This window comes from Hylaeus anthracinus, unplaced genomic scaffold, assembly GCF_026225885.1.
Source record: "Hylaeus anthracinus isolate JK02 unplaced genomic scaffold, UHH_iyHylAnth1.0_haploid 11997, whole genome shotgun sequence".
NCBI classification, from domain to species: domain Eukaryota; kingdom Metazoa; phylum Arthropoda; class Insecta; order Hymenoptera; family Colletidae; genus Hylaeus; species Hylaeus anthracinus.
The window spans coordinates 2879640-2896418 of NW_026534344.1; the positions used below are offsets into that span (position 1 = coordinate 2879640).

At 48.4% G+C, this 16779-nt stretch overlaps 1 protein-coding gene across 1 annotated transcript in view; it reads right to left on the bottom strand.

Moving 5' to 3' along the window:
* LOC128889442 (cytochrome c oxidase subunit 7A1, mitochondrial) overlaps positions 1-12873 on the bottom strand; it is a 345364-nt gene extending 332491 nt beyond the window's left edge. The window contains exon 1 of the mRNA XM_054147085.1: positions 12863-12873. The gene's annotated coding sequence lies outside the window, so the exon portion shown is untranslated. The remainder of the gene's footprint in view (positions 1-12862) is intronic.
* Positions 12874-16779: the final 3906 nt, after the last annotated feature.

Below are 16779 nucleotides of genomic sequence, written 5' to 3' on the forward strand. Positions count from 1 at the left end.
ATTTGTAAATGGTACTTTCACCCTGCCACTCGACAACAAAGTTCTATTATTTGCAGACGATCTAAAACTTATCAAAGCGGTAAACGCTTTAATGGATGGAAACTCGTTGCGAAATGATCTCGCCGCTATAAGCTCTCAATGTCGAGAGAACCAGCTTTCATTCAGCGTAGACAAATGTAATGTAACGAGGTGCGTGAGAAGAACTACCACATTTACATCGCCCTATAGAATTAACGGCACAATATTGCCAGTCGTAAGCTCAATGCGAGATCTGGGAGGTTATTTACGACTCCTCGCTCAGTCTCAAAGAACAGTATAATCACACTATGCGGAAGGCTTTTAAAATGCTAGGTTTCATTCAAAGAGTGACTATCGACTTGAAAAATTAGTCTTCAGGTTCTCTTCTCGTGTGGCGCTGGTCTAACCACAATTCCCATTCGCTGGGAAAAGTATTGCTTAGGTTCTTACATTACGTAGCTCTCTACATGGGACCATACGCTACAGACGGATATAAATAAATGAACAAATTTCCATCGAGTTCGATAAGATGTTAAGACTTTCTCGGCTCGAGATTAGGGCCCGTTACATCGTCGCGAAATTTCTACGAAAATCGAGCACAGAGGATGGGGGAAGAGAGGCCCTGAACTGGGCCAGGCAGTTCTCCTTAAAAGGTGGAGCACCTTCTCTCTTCCCTTGACTTCGTCGTTTCGTAACCGAGTGGCGAGCGGACTTTACGGGATATTACGACCTGCGTGAAAGTCGCTCACGCGACACCAATTTCTTGGGAAAATCGTTATTCAATTATTATTATGTAGCTCCATACAGAAGAGAGCCTGAGAGCGTCTTCTGTCTTATCTCCTCCGTCTTCATTTTCTTTCCTCTCTTTATTTCTTCTTTTTATGTTTGCGTAATTGGTATATATGCGTATGAAAATTTAAATACGAATAAGCAAGTTTGTTTTCGCATTCAACGTGAACGAACTTCAGGCGTTCACGAAGATCTAAGCGAAACGATTGTGAGAACAGCCAGGAATTTCGCGTTCCGCGACGGCAACCCGCAACGATCGCGACAGTGAGAATTATCTGCTTTCAGCGAAGAGACAAACTAATTTGTCGCCGGATTTATTCCATCGTATATTTCGAGCGCGGCGAGATTAATGTTATCTGCGCCGCGGATCGATGACGGACGCGCAAACAAGACGGTCGTTAATTAAAATGTATTAGACCGGGGGCCAGGAGACACAGGAAGAACGCGACTTCCTTTCACTCTCGGGAATTTCTTTGAACACGAGAGAGGCTAATAAAACCGGTGCGTTCCTTTAAAGGAGGCAAAAATCGAGAACGCTAGTCTCTTTTTCACGTTGGAGCCGCGACTTGTATCAGGGGCCTCGGTCTCTCGATACACCCTTCTCCTTTCGACCCGTTTCCATCGAATCGGTCGCACACGCGCCCCTCCGACTTCAGGATAAACTAGCCTCTCATTCGGCGTCTCGGTTTCTGTTCTCGATGTTTGCTCGTGCCTTGTTCACGAATCGGTCGCGCCTACCTTTCGTCTCGGTGTGCCTCTCTCTCGGAACGGAATTCAACTTATCGCAGGTCAGTTTGGCCAAGAAAGGGCAGCAGGAAGGAAAAAAGGAGGTCGACGACGAAGAAAAACGAGGGATCAGCCACGGAAGGACGAAGGACGCGTCGAAGAAACCCCCAGATCGAGTTTCCACGCGTGACTCGCAGAGGATTCACGAAAACCACGAGCAGACCTCGACTTCTGTTAGACAAATCCCTATAGACTAGTCGGGACATAGCGTACCTTTATACTAACTCGCAACAGATTGAAAACTTTATTTTCCTCCGAACACCCTCGACGCCCAGGATCTCCTCGATCCTACGAAAGGATCCAATTATCTTAATTTCTCTCGTTCCCTTCTCGCTCTGCCCTTCGAGTCTGCGCATGGCAAACAAAGAGGAGTAGATTAGGCGGAGCTTCTGTTGGGAATAATGGAGTTCGAGGCGACTCCTCGTCTTTCGAATTTCTCATGACTCGCTATTGGGAATCGTTATTACTTGGCAGCCAAAGAGCGAGCGTGGGCTCAAGAAGTCGGCGAGGTCGGCTGGTGCGCGGTCCGTGAAATTATCTTAATTTCCGCCGATGACACGTCGGGACCCCAACAACGATTCCGTTTTCTATACTTTTTTCTATGGCTCGTTTACATTCGTTATTTCAGTTTTCGCGTCGTTCTCCTTGAAGGGCGTTACGCGGACAAGGATGTCTCGCGGTGCGCGCCTCTCCAGTTTTAATTACTTTAATCTCAACGGCCGACGACGACCACATGGCGCTTGGACCGTTCCTTAAACTCCACTTAAGCGGATTTCAATGACCTTAAATAACTGAGATTCCTCGACACCTTCGCTCCGCCGTCTGATCCGTAGAAATACACAACGGAGATCGTAAAATTCCAAGATAATTTCTACGGGTCTCCGTCGCTTTTTCCACGGGGACAAAAATCTCAGCCGCGAGGAGCGGGAAGGTCGCTCGTCCCGAGCAAGCGTAAAAGGACCTTCGTCGAGTCTCGAAAGCGTACCGAGAATCATCTCGTAAACCCAAGCCAGTCTGCCCTGGCGATCTGCTGGACGGATCGGAACGCGAGCAAGCGTATAATCCACGAAGAATTCGAGCCAGCGATTAGGATTCGACGACGCTGGGAAATACGTCGTTGCTGACAAATGAGCTCGATCGGGTAATGAGGGAAATGCAGCTGCTGGGATATTGAGGAACGAGCGGTACAAATTTGTTTAGAAGAACAGCCTGATGCATCTGATACAACTACAAAAACATTTTAAGATAAAAATATATATGGATATTGTGTTTATTTTATCGATACGTCCGCTCTCGATCAAATTATCTCTTCCCTCGCGCACAAAACCATGAAATTTCTGCTTTCAAGTGTCCAGAGATAATTACGGATAACGTAGGTGGGCTCGAGGAGGCCCCCCTTGGTCTTTAATGTGACAACTCGTGGCTCAGTCTTTCCCGAGTTAAGTAGAGTCTGCGACGCGTCGCGAACTTGGTCGGACCACAATACCCCGGGGAAAATAACGTCCAAGGGAATTCCGCGCGTGTCTTTCTCGTTTTGCGCAAGTCGGCCGCAACCGCGTCCTCCGGACCGCGTAGGGCTCTAGGGAGCTGCGAGCAGCTATCCCGGATTGCGCCATACCGCGAGAAGGATCGCTGAGAAGGCCAGTTAATGAGGAATCGGAACCCCAACCGGCGAATTAAGCGAGGGAAGAACTCTTCAAACCGCAACGTCTATACCCACGTTTTAGCGAATTAAAGTACAATTACTGTCTAATCCAAATATAAATTCAAACTTTGTAACGAATTGAATAACGGGTAGTTGCACGCTAACATTTAAGGGTTAAAATAAACACAATATCCATATATACTTGTAGTGCTATAAAATTGATTTCGCATTTAATTACAATTCTCTCGATGAGGTCCTGAAATGAGGTCGGAGAAAGGAGAAGGAACGAAATGTCGACCGTGGTCCTGGGATCGGGAAATAAAACGAACCTTCGAATAGGTCGAAGCTCTTGCGATTTAATTTATGTCGTCGTGGTAAAATTAACATGATTAGGCTGCGTGGTAAGCGGAGGGGCCTGTTGAATGCAGCGTACATCCCATTCGCGATCGGCGGCTAAGGCTGTATGATAAATAACGCGGGGCCCATACGTTACATGCCGTGTACAAACGAAACACATGTGCGGATCGTAAAGGAGAAGAGTCCGATGCCGGACGGGATAGAGCGAGAGAGGGGCACGGAGGGGGGAGTGATAGGGGGCCCGATGTGAGTAACGAATATCTGATAGCGAATCCTCGGCATTTCCAACGTATTCCTCGACTCCGGAGAACGAATGCGGGCCCCTCTCGACATCGCGGGGCCCCCCGCGCGGTCGCGAACCGATGCCACGATACTTTTACCCACGCACTCGTTTGCGATCACCGGAGTGATGGCCTCAACGAACTTGAAATCATTTCGAGACTTCCCGAATCCAACCGGAATCGTGCTCCTCCGAGGCTAGTCAATTTTTGGCCTTTTGTCGCGTTTGAATCGAGAGGTGCGAATAAAATGGAACGATTGAACGATTCTCGGTACGCGACAAAAGTGCGAACGATCGATGCAACTAACGCGACCATGACGCTTTCTTAGTGCCGCGTGGGAAGCGAACGAAAAGAGACGAGAGGATCGAAGACAGCCGCTAACTTAGCCGGTCGAGCCACCGCTGAGTATTAATAATTCATACTTCAATGTCAGCGCCGTTTTTAATTCTCGTATCTCCCCCCATAATTTCGGGCTAACGTTTCACTTTTACCGAGGAGTCTTTTTACATAGCGCAGTTTCTTTACCCGCGACGCATCGTAACGTCAAAACCGTGTAATTAAACTTTTATGTCAGGCGACGTAGAAAAATGAAGGCCCATTTCCGTCCATCCTCGCGCACGACGATAGTAAATTTTAATGCATCCCGACCATGCACAACTTGGTTTCTCTTTATCAGTCCGACTTGATCCTGAGAATAAGCTCGGCAACTTCGGTAAGAATTTGTATCGTACATCGAGGAAGAATTTTCGAACCGCTAATTCTTCGGAGAAGCACGTGCCGACGAAGCATATTCCCTTGAACAGCCCTTAGGTACAGATGGCGAGCGTCAGCGATGCTGGTTGCGCTCGGTTCGTTCCAGACGCACGATGTAACGCGAGAGAGAAAGGTGGACAGGCCGAGTAACTTTCAGTTCGGGTTACACGAGCTGGAAACGGTGTGCGCGTAGCTGCTTCATTCACGTGGCGTGCACTCTCGCATCTCGCATCGAAAATCGACGCCAAACATGTCCAACATCGCGATTCGATCAGACCTGCGCGACAAAAGGTGAAACGACGATGGAATGCCAAAAATTAAAATTACTTAGACCTAGTCCAGACCCGAGTAACGGTGTTTCGACGCATTCCTCTCTACATCGTGTAATACGCTTGGAAGAACTTTACTTCGTTATTATAAGTTCTTTTTCCCCGTTTGCTCGATCGAAGACCCGACCTTAATTCGATCGACCGCCTCGGACGGAGAATCGTGTTACGCCTTGCCCCCGCAACGTTTCTGGAACGCACGCACCAGCGACAGCAACGTGCCTGCTACCAGCAATCATTGTCCCCTCGGCGACTAGTCGACTTCAACGGGACAGATCCACCGCGAGAAACGTAGATCCGCTGCGACACCGTAACAATTTAGGAGGAGGCTCCGTCGACCGACTAATTTCGAGTTTTTCAGAGAATTTCCGAACGACGGAGGCTCCAACAGCGCGGCAATCTACTTCTGACGACTCGTTCCAGGGGACCACTCGTGTAACGAGGGTCAAGTTACACCTTGACCACACAGTGACTGTGGCGGTCCCCGTGCGACAGGGAGCGTGTGACATAACACCGTCGATCTGGCTCAGATACAATCGAGAAGCAACGCAACGATTCCAGAGAAAGTTCAGCGCACCCGGCGTCGAGAGGAAAATATTTTAATAATCTTAGTCCCAGATACACACGCGCAGAGAGAGCTACATGGTTTCGTTCGTGAAATACCGATGAGGATTACGTTTATGTTATTTTCCAACTCAATATTTACAAGCCTCGGTAATAAAGCCTAGAACATGATCAACCGCGTCATCGCCAAGCCATGCTTGGGCTGCAGAGTTTCGCGAGGAGCCCAACCCATAGACTCCGCCCTATCTTATGGCGAGCACATTAAGAAAACGGTGTTGAGCGTTCCATCTCACATTTTTTGTACATTAATGAATGACTTAACCGTACCTCCTTACAAAAATGGAGTTCAACGCCCTAATTAGAAAATTTGAAAAACATTCAACTTTCGCGTCTAGTCTTCTCGCTTTCGAGTGTGTAGAAAGTGTCCATTGTATTCCAACACAATAGACACTAAACCGAATAATATAGAGAATCGTTGACGTCACCGAGCCAAACTATTTCGAGTCATAACCAATTACAGCACGTGAACGCAAATCCACGGTTCGCATACCGATAACTACATATCCCGTATAAATAAATGAATAACGGAAAGGGCTCGTTCTTGGCAGATTCTAGTTCTTCGACGGGTACCTTTCCTTCTTCTTTCTTGTTTCGCCGCCGCGCATTCCGGGAATACCCAATCGCGTGCCGTTACGCGCGAGACACTATTCGCTCGGGCGTATTATTGAAAACTATTTAAATATAAATCCCGCTACGAAAGGGGTACACACCAGTTCCCTTACCCGTCTTACCGGTTTACAAATACTGGCGCGCGTCAAGTTTGATCGAACCGCGAATATTATGCGTGACGTATATGGTGTTCGAGATATATATGTACATATACATATACATATACATATATATATATATATATATATATATATATATATATATATATATAATATATATATATATATATATATACATTCACACGCACGAATACACACCGAACCGAGGTGACGTACGCGCGCAGACGTCGTGAACGGAGTTCGCTCCGAAGTGTACATCGAGCGACAGGTGGCCCCTCTGCTCCTCTGGTCCCTTCTACTTCAAAGATTTCACCAAACTCGCGCCTTGCACCGTGGAATTCCTCGCGACTAATAAAAGCAACGGGGGAAACGATCGTTTTGTAACATTGTGAAGAAAATAAAACTTTGGGATATTTCAAGGTGATAAATACGGAAAAATAGCGGATACTTCGCGATGCACACCTAGCTCTCGCAGAAAATCACGGGGAGAGAGGATCCCGACAAAAGATCGGCAATTGCATTCCGAGCTATTGCGGGAACAGTGTTCACGTGACCGATATTACGGCCGGTGCATCCAACGCGGGATCGCTTCGTAAGCTTCCTGGTTCGAGGCGTTCGCTCCTAGCCCATGGAAGTTGCACGGTGAATAATATTTTCATTCTCGATCTTGGAGTGGCCCTCTTCGACCGTATCGCCCGATCGTGCGGTGCTCGGAGAATGAGTCGATTCGATCGCGCAGTCTGGTGAAAGCGCGCGAGAAAAATCGCGCAGCGGCGCGTCGTGCAACGATACCAATCGCCGACACTACCATAAACGCGCGTCGAACGCGTTTCAATCCTCGGGCGAGAAAACATCGATGTCACCCAGTATCCTCTATCCAGAACCACGTGAAATTAATTTCTATTACGTAACGTAAAATTTATGCGAGAGAGGGTTACTTTTTAGTCACGAGTCTCACTCCAGGACGCATGAGTAACGCGCCCGTGTCTACTTATGAGGACAGCGAACGCGATAATAAGATCTATGAGATAGTAGTTTAAATCTGTACCAGTATTAGAGATGAGACCCGAGCGATTAGGCTATCGCCTAGGTTTACAGCCTGCCTAGAAAGTGGCATTTCACCCTGCTCAAACGCGTCGAAACTACGAAACAACGACGGAGGTCGCGATCGAATTGAGATCCTGGATCTCGTTTAACTTCTCGAGCTACAAGCTGTGATCGTTAACCTGCGCACGTGCCACGCATACGCTATTAATCACGATGATATCGTGTCAAGTATCACGTGGTTTCGCGTTACGTTCCTGCAATTGCGATAACGACGAAACAATCCCGCGCTACATGTTCGGCCTGCAACTATCGAAATTCGCCTACGAGGGGGTGAGCATAACGCGGCAAGGTAGAGGTCCGTGAACGTGTGGCACATTAAACCGATTCCAGGGAAGGCATATAACCTAACCAACCACCTGCTGTTACTCTGATGCCCGCCACGAGGTATGTTTCTCTCCCTTCCGTTTTCTTTTATTCTCGTTTCTACGCCGGATTCCCGTTCCCCTTTTCACCGCCACCTTCGATCCCTCGACTTTTGCCTCTATTCAAACGTATTACGGCATCGCGCGGTTTCTCGCCCGGCGAACGAACCAGGCCTAGTTATGCAAGCCGGAAACTTTCCCAGGGTCGCTGGAAGGTCGTCGAAACGGATGAACCGACGACAATCCTGAAACCCTCTGAACGAACTGCAAGAGCAGCCAGTACAAAGAGTCATCCTAGATCTCGGTCGTAATTTTAGCAAAACTGCGCAAACAGCCTCGAGTCAAAATGCAAATGTTTTCTTCCTACCCTCCGGCAGCGATAATAAATGACACTTTGGAATCACCACTTGCAGATTTCGAGGAGCGAAGAGCACAGATCCGCGACGTCGTCAAAGGGGAGCGGCCCGTGTTCCCCTTATTCTTGACGGCGAGGAAAATCGATTTGGTTCCCGTGATAAGCCATCGATCTGGCTCCAGGAATATGACAGAATTCTAAAGACACGATTGGAGCCACACCCTGCCGATAACGATAACAGGCCGCAGCGCGATAAATGACGCGCGCCAGCATTTCCATGTTACTCGGAAAAAAAAAAAGGAGGAAGAGCAGAAACGAAAGCAAACGATCCGCGTCGCATGCGCCGATCCGATGGAACGACGGAGCGTTAAATTAGCTACCGCTGGCTCTGGCACTTTTACCGTTCGCCAGATCACGAGCAGATCCGTGGACGACGCCGCGTAATAATCAACAGAGAGCGTCGAGCGAATTAATTAGAAGCAGGTGGCTAATCGCACGTTACAATCCAACAGAGTTTTCCAGCTTTCGTGGCAGATCGACGATAAGAAGAGAAAGGAAAATCGAGCAAATGGTACGGGGAGTCAGCAAAGACGGACGCACAGGAGGAACTCGTTCGATCGAGTGCACGTACAGACGAGTGGATTGACCTCTATGTGGATAAGTTTCCGAGGATATCTCTCTTTCTCCGGAGCGCAGGCCTCTGATGACCGCGACTTGGCCGGGGAACGCGGAAACGCTACGCGAGTAAGCGATCAACGGTATATAGGCGTCCGTTGATTAAACGTCGGCTTAATTAAAAGACGACCTCGCCCCTGGCGAACGTTTCGTCGAAGATTATGCCACCGAGAATGCGACGGTCGATACGTAATTTTACGTTTCGGAGTAGGACGTCGTCACTTTGGCCGAAAGGCGATCGAAGTGACTTTCTTTCCGCGGGACCTGTACCCAGCTGTTTCCTCGACCAGAACCGTACTAGCGGATCCCATTAGCCGTCGAACGGCAGAATATCGCGACGAAGATATAGACGCGCGTCTCGGTGATTGATTCGCGAGCGACAGAGACGCGTCTACCGACCTCCGATAGCATTAAGCATTGCAATATCGCTCCGCTGGAAATTTATCCGACGGCGAAATTTATTGCCGCGGACCAATTACAATGTATACACACCGGGAGCGCGTTACGTGATCGATACCTCGTCGCTGCACTCGCTATCGAACGTATAAATTCACTAGAAAACGAAACAACCGGACCCCGATGTTTCTGGTTAACCGATGCAAGACGATCGGGTGTATCGTCGGGCTCGAAACCAGCCATCGAGCGCCGATATCTCGTTGATTGGTGGTCGGTCTAATTAAAAGTGTATCCGGATTCAACGAGTTGCATCGCCTACTCGGTGATTCGAACCGTTAAAAATGATCGCGGAACTTAGGCTATCGCAGCCTCTAATGACATAATTAGGGCGCCTAGAAAGCCTATAAATTAGGCGTATCGAGCTCGCGAATTACCATTTTCACCAGCAGCCGACCAAAAGCTCTTGCACTGCTGGGTAACGTTGTCGTCTGAATTAAAACGAGCGTGGGAGTCCGATGTGGAACGCTTCCCTATGGTTCGCAGAATGTAGCGAGCACTCCAATTGTCACAAATGCTGCACGAGTTGTTGCAACTTATTACTACTTCTTGGAACGAGACTGCCAATATATACTACCTATAGTTTTAAAGCAATAAGGAATGCGTTCGAAATTGCCCTTCAACTTCTCACGCCTGGTTAGGCAAAGTTAGCGCAAAGTTGGAAGTTAGCTTTCCTTAAAATTTATCTTTTAATTTATATCCCATTATTAACGTTCAAAGATGCCCTTATCGTATAGTTCTTTTCAGATACCATCGAACTGTGAGAACCAGCTTCGGAGTTAACTTTCTATAGCGAAGAGAGACCGAGGTCTAAACCAGAGTCGATCTCTTCGCGCGAATACTTATCGAAGGTACTATCGGGAAAGCTTAGGCGGCGCGTTAGAGCAATATCGAGGAAGACTCTGGCAAACCGCGAGCTCCACCGCGTCGTAAACGCCAGCCACAAGATATTCACGCAGAGAGGGAAGAGTTCGCGAATCGATCGTATATCAAAAGTAATGGAGAATCGGCCCTAGCGATAGCCAAACGATTCGAGGAAATGATGTTGGTTAATGGTCGCGCTAAAACGAATCACGTGCTTAAAAGATAGAAAGCCATGGAGTTCTCGCGCAAACTGAATATACTATTTGATGAACTCGCGATGGCGATTCGTATCACCGAGGACGGTCGCGTACAAACAAACTTATTCGTCATCTCAACGTATACATGTTCCAACAAAAATGTCTTCCTTGTGCCACAATTTATACGATTTCAACGATCGTGGAAAATATAAGGGAGAAAATGGCTAGCAACTTGATTTATTTTACGAATTATTTTACAAACCGAACGGTATCGAATAAAACGTTCGATCCTAGGAAATTCCTGACCGACCCGTTACGCTATAATGACCGAGCACGAACGTAAATTCGTAGCCCGTTTGCTGCAACGCGAAGAATTCATGCACAGCGAGTTCTGCGGAAATAAAAATTTTATGTGTATCCGAGCGGTAGCCGGCGGACCGATACGGACCAGTTCCCGCATAACCGTCGGCGCAATCGCGTCGGACGCGAATGTGAATTAATAAACAATTAAGTTGTCAGCCGCCCCTCTAACGTAGAAGCTAATAAAATAAACCGCCCGTTTCAACGTTCCCCCCTCGGACAACTCGAGACCCGTTCATTTCGGGCCTGCAAATTCGGGAGCGACGAAACCTCGCCATCGATGAAATGACATTCGATGTTTATCGATAACGAGACTCGTCGATGAAGAAGCTTGCGAGTGTAAAATAATAACATAGAAATTCTTCTGATTTTTCTTCGAAATTATCGACGAGCAAGGAATGTTTACATTAACTCGGCATACACTCCGTTTACACAGGGGATACAGTCAATTAACCTTTTTTAACATTCCAAACTTTTATTCGCTCATCGCGGCGTATTTCGTTACTCAAATTCTAATCGTTACTCAACGAGTACTAAACACAGGTGTTTATTGCCCATTCGTTATTCGAAATTTCTATGTAAATAAGAGTTTTACCAGTCTCCGTTTGCGACCACCGCGCGCGCGAGGCTCTTTAGCATCGGCGTATATCCGAGCGTCGTTCGAGAGAACCAATAAGACCATCTATCGATCGCGTCGATCGAGCGTACCGCCTCGGCGTAACGACGAATTTCCGTGGAAGAGAGAAGAGGATTATTGAGAAAGTCAGTGGACGAGGGGGCCCGAGGAGAAACGCGGCAGACGATCGAAGAGCGAGAAGAGGAGGCGCGGATCCTATCGGAAAGTAATTACCGGGGCCGGTCGTACGGTCGTAATTAATCAAATTCCGCGTAGGGATGACGCGACGAAAACGAATCGGCCTGCGGCCAGGAGAATCCATTAGCGAAACACGCGTGTCTCGCGAGTATTATTTCACGCGGCTACACCACTCTCGGGACCTAAACGTGTGATTGCCAACCATCCTTTTTTGCGGAGGACAGTCCTCTCCCAGCTCTTTCTGTCCTTGTACTTTTAGGAGTCGGGCCACTGTATGATACAATGGTGACACGTTTGGCGTTAAGGAGACTGTCTTGAAAAAAGGAAACGAAACGTCTTGTACGCGAATAACGAGCGTTCTAAAATTTAACGCAGGCTAAAACATCGACGAACGAACGGGCAAAGCTGGCGACCTATCGAACGCGTAGCCGCCGACCGCATTAGCCCGACATTAGCTTCCACGTGACGCACGATCCTTCGATCTTGCACCTTACCCGGCTAATTGTGCGAGCCACTCTCCCGTTCAGCAGGAGAACCGTGACGGATCGACGGGTCAATTGAGGTCGTCACTCGGCCCGTCTCCGCGACTCCCTCCCGCGCTAGCAATCGGCACTCGCGCCTTCCTAGCAGATTTTCTCAAGCCTTTTCAAACACGGAAGAACCCCAACGCTAATTCTCTGCATTCGCACCCTCGTCCACTCACCCTCGAAAACTCTCCATTTTCCACTGTATACGCCAACATCGATCTGCCTTGTGAGCATCCTGAAGTTCAATCTCGTAAGATTGCTAAATGTTATTTCAAACAGAGTTAGATGCGTACATAAAACAGAAGAACGAGTGACGGGATAAATTCGAAACAAGCAACACGGAGAAACTGGTTTGTAGAAACGGTTGTATTTAAAGCGTTTCCTATGACAACCGCTGTCGCGCTGATAAATATTGTTCTCAAGCACCGATTTTTGTATGCGTACAATCAATGTTCTTGAAACCTGGCTACCTGTCCCTTATCTTAATTACCTGTGCTAAACACTTTATTCGTGTTGCGTATATTTAAAAATAGAAACAAACCAGAAAACTTTGCATTCGCTGTAATCGTTAAAAGAAACGTCAAGAATGGTCATCGATAGTTCCCTAATGGAATTACGTGTGAAACTGAAATAGAGAGACCGCGACGTGCGCGTAGAGATGCCGCAGTCTCCGTGGCAGGTGTAAAACGCGCAAACCGCGATCCTTTTAGCGCTCGTTTTCCCGGGGGACGCGCATTCCGTGGGTAATTTACTACCTTTGTAGGTTACACTCGACCAATTTCCATGCAAGAGAGAGGAAATCGTCTTCGGCGCGTTTAAGCGAATCCGCGCCGCGACGCACGCATACTCTGCAGCACGTGCGAACGGGGTCTCCGTCGTGTATGCACTTTCCCGGTGCAACGTTCGCACCAAGTGCATTGGAAAGTGCAACTCGCACGCAGTGCCTCCCCCCCTGGCCCCATGCCTCCTCTTATCGCGATTGGTTACCTGCCTTATAGCTGGCACCGATCTGCCTACCGAGTGTTCGCTTTCTCTCCCGACGCCTCGAACGCACGCTCACACACGCACGCGTGTTCGTACGTGCACGCACTTACGGATTGGCTTCTCTTTCGTCCCGATCGTTTCGTTAAACGTGGAAGAAACGCGGCCGACAGCCTGTGGGGCTTTTCGATCGGGGGCGATCGATCGATCGGATTTCTCGTTCGAATCGACGCGGAATCTTGAAAATCGAGCTGCCTCGCGTCTCCACCGATCGACAAATTGCAACGTCTGTCTTTTGCTTTTCCGTCGCGTCGAGATCTTAACTTCTACCCTTTCCATTACGCAATGGTAAAATGCCTCGCTGAATACGATAGGGGACTCCAGGGAGCACCCTTCGCGCGCGTCGACATCTTTTTTGCATTTTAGAACTCGGAACGCTTCGAATAATCGAGGAACGTTGAAGGTTAAAGTTTTGCCAATAATCAAATAAAAATGAAATGAAGTCTCGCCATGCGAGTCGTTTCCGTCACTTGTCATCTTTGGTCTCGATAATTAGAACAAGAAAAAATAATACTCCATAACATGTAAAAATGATGATAATAACGTCTTTCCTTCTTTTTTCATGCCGACGGCGCAGGGAAGGAAAAATTCCGATACGTCTGAGGCGTACGAAGCACGCTGGGAGGAGTTTTAAGACGAGCAACGAAGAATTTCGATAACCGAACCTCGAGTAAAATTCAATCGGCCGTACCTCGTAAGCCCGGCGAGAGTCTTGGCCGCTTTGGCATGCAACACGAAAACCGAGGTTCGGAATCGTCGCCGATATCGCTCTCTGAATCGACAATCAAAAGCTGCGTGTGCAGTTATGCCAACCGTCCCGGCGAAGGCGACGATCCTCCTGCCCTCGGGCGCGATAGACTTCCGAGGGAAAAGTCCGTACACCTTCGGAGAAAGCAAAATTTCTCGCCGAGCTGCTGGACCAGTGTCTCTCAAACTTTTCTAATCCTGGATCATCCTTGCAAACATACGAGAAAGCTAACAAATTCCGAAGATCAATCTCGATGGTATAAATCGATTAATAAACGAGCACTTTGAGCATCGCTGCTGATACGTGCTCTTCGACCTATCGACGCGTCTCCCGATTAAACGTTTCGCGCGTATCGCGCGAGATGACGATCCTCGAGGGTTCGTCGAGAAAACGATAATAGCAGGTTCGATTGGCGAAAATTGTCGGAGTCGGTGGAAAGTCCACGAGACATTTAATCGGCATCGTAATTCAAACGGCGGGACTCGCGATAATTGCAGCTCGGGGACGGTGAGAAAGGTGGCCTCGCGTCCGGGCAATCACGTGCGACGGAATTTTTCCTTCCACGTCCCAGGCGGTTGGCTCGCACGGATGCCACGATTTTACGAGCCGTTCTTCTTAACGGCGTTATGCACCGTGAAGCCGGGATCGCATCTCCGTTTCGAGCCACTCTCGTAGGAGTTTTCGAACAATCACCTACTTCTTGCACCGCCTGCACGCGCGTGCACCGCGATCCTCTACGTTGCGTTACCTCCTGTTCGCCGACTATCGCTTAAAAGCGCCTAATGCATTTGCAGACACTGAAGATTCTCCCGAGGCGGCACCTGTATCGTCCTCGAGAGAATCCCCTGACTTTTATTTAACAGGTCTGGTAAATTTATGAACCCTGGCCTAGTTCTTTGGACTATCCCAACGTAAAATCATTTGACACCTATGACAAAAGTCAAAGATCATATACGACCCTACGTCCTGAAATCCCTTAATAAAAGCTGGTGAGAATCGCGAGATCCGCGAATTGCCATTTAAAATCAAGACACAATCAAGTCGAGCATTTGCTACCGGTTTCTTGAAACTTGTTATCCAGGGACTATACGCATGAATCATACATGGCTTACATGGAAAACGTACCTTATCCTCGGAATTCTTCATCCACTCCGTAGTGGGAAAAGTCAAATCTCGTTAAAATTGTAAATTCTTCTACACGCATCACGAGCAAAAACAACCCACGTCTACGATACTCGATTCTCGACAACGAACGCCAAGACACACCTAAACAAATTGCAAGGATTGCAAAAAAACCCCTTTCTCGGAATAATTCTCGATCAAACTAGGGGATACCAAACGCGCGCGTATCGTGATTGTGTGAACGACCTGCGCACACGCTTGCCTCCTATCCGCCGACTATCGCTCATCCCCACGCTTTCGCAACGGCTACCGCGATTGCGTGCCATCCGCGCGTTAATACCGTCGCGATATTCGTGCCTCATAATTGTCGCGATCCGATGGTTTTTTACGACATTATAATTCCGCGCGGTGAACGCGACAGCCTGACGATGCGAAACCGTTGGTCGATTAATGATCCAGTCGTTACGAAAGTGCCATTATGAAAGCCCACTCATCTTTGTTTGGAGGCATGAAAGATGTTACGATTCAATCGACTCGAAATCCTTGATGAGCTCTAATGGTTTCGTTTGACGATTTCAGTGATCGTCCGCGAGCAAATTTATCAGGTGTTCGAGCAACGGAAAAAGCTACCTGGTCAACATTCCCCGCGGAAACACCGCGTTTCGAACAAATGGACTCGCATCGCTTCCATGGTAACCTCCTCGAATAAGACGGGAATGTTGCCTCACGTTGTGGGTACGCGTCCCGCAACCGGAGGTCTTTGTTTCCTACGGTTACGCAATCCGGTGGTCGCGTGCTTTGAGTGACACGGCGCGCGATGCAACGCGTGCATATCGAGCATGTGTGACCTGCACGTACAGGCTCACGCATACTCGCGATGCGGGTCAGTCATCGTATCCATTGGTATGCGACCTCCTCCTCGAACAACGTTCTTGTTAAGCTACGAAACACCGCAAGGTAGTCCCTTGCAAGGATCTCCTGGTTGACGGAAACGCGGGGACGGCCGGCAGACCGATCGTCTCGTAGCTCACCACCCACTGACAGAGCCAGAGGACGTTGAATAATCCAGGGACACACGAGAAACTTGATAACCGATGCTCGCCCCTCTCGCTCCTTTCACGGCTACAGGGAAATAACGATGGTACCCGGCGATCTTATTTCCCGTTATCACACAATTATCGTGCCGATTCCGTTCCCCTACCGTGTGCCCCGTAGCTCTCGTTCCCTTCACTTTTCTTCTGGGAGATCTCTCAACTGAAAATAGGCTTCTGCTGCCTCTCCTCCAACTTTGACGACTGTATATAACGAGGACCTAGAGAGATTACCCCTGGGCGATCTTGTGCGGACTTGTGATTCAGCGATCAGAGTTTTTTTGGGAAAGATCGTTAATGAAAGATTCGATAATTGAGGTCGGATTCTAGGACTCGGCGGTGACGACTTTCTAATGTCGGTAATTGCGCCAGGATACGCAGTGCTCCGCGACGTTAGCGGGGTCCCCGTTCGGTGAGAGGTGAACCATTTTCTCGTCGGCACCGGTCTCTATTATTCCAGAAAGGGATATAAAGAACGGCCCGTCGAGCTCGCGGCGGCTAACACACACAGACCGGATTACACAATTTTGCGGGACGCTGAGAAGCCACGCAGTGTTTTTATACAGCGAGGAGAACCGTACGCGGCAGAGGGAAGACGTCGACCGCGGGAAATCGACTGGAAAGAACGCCATTTAACACGAGACCAGATTTGCATTCTATCAGAGTCCGTGCTGGAATCTGTAAGAATGGAAACCGGAGTCTCTGAAGAAGTTTGTAATTTAATTGATGCAATGATTTTAATAAAACTCAACGAAT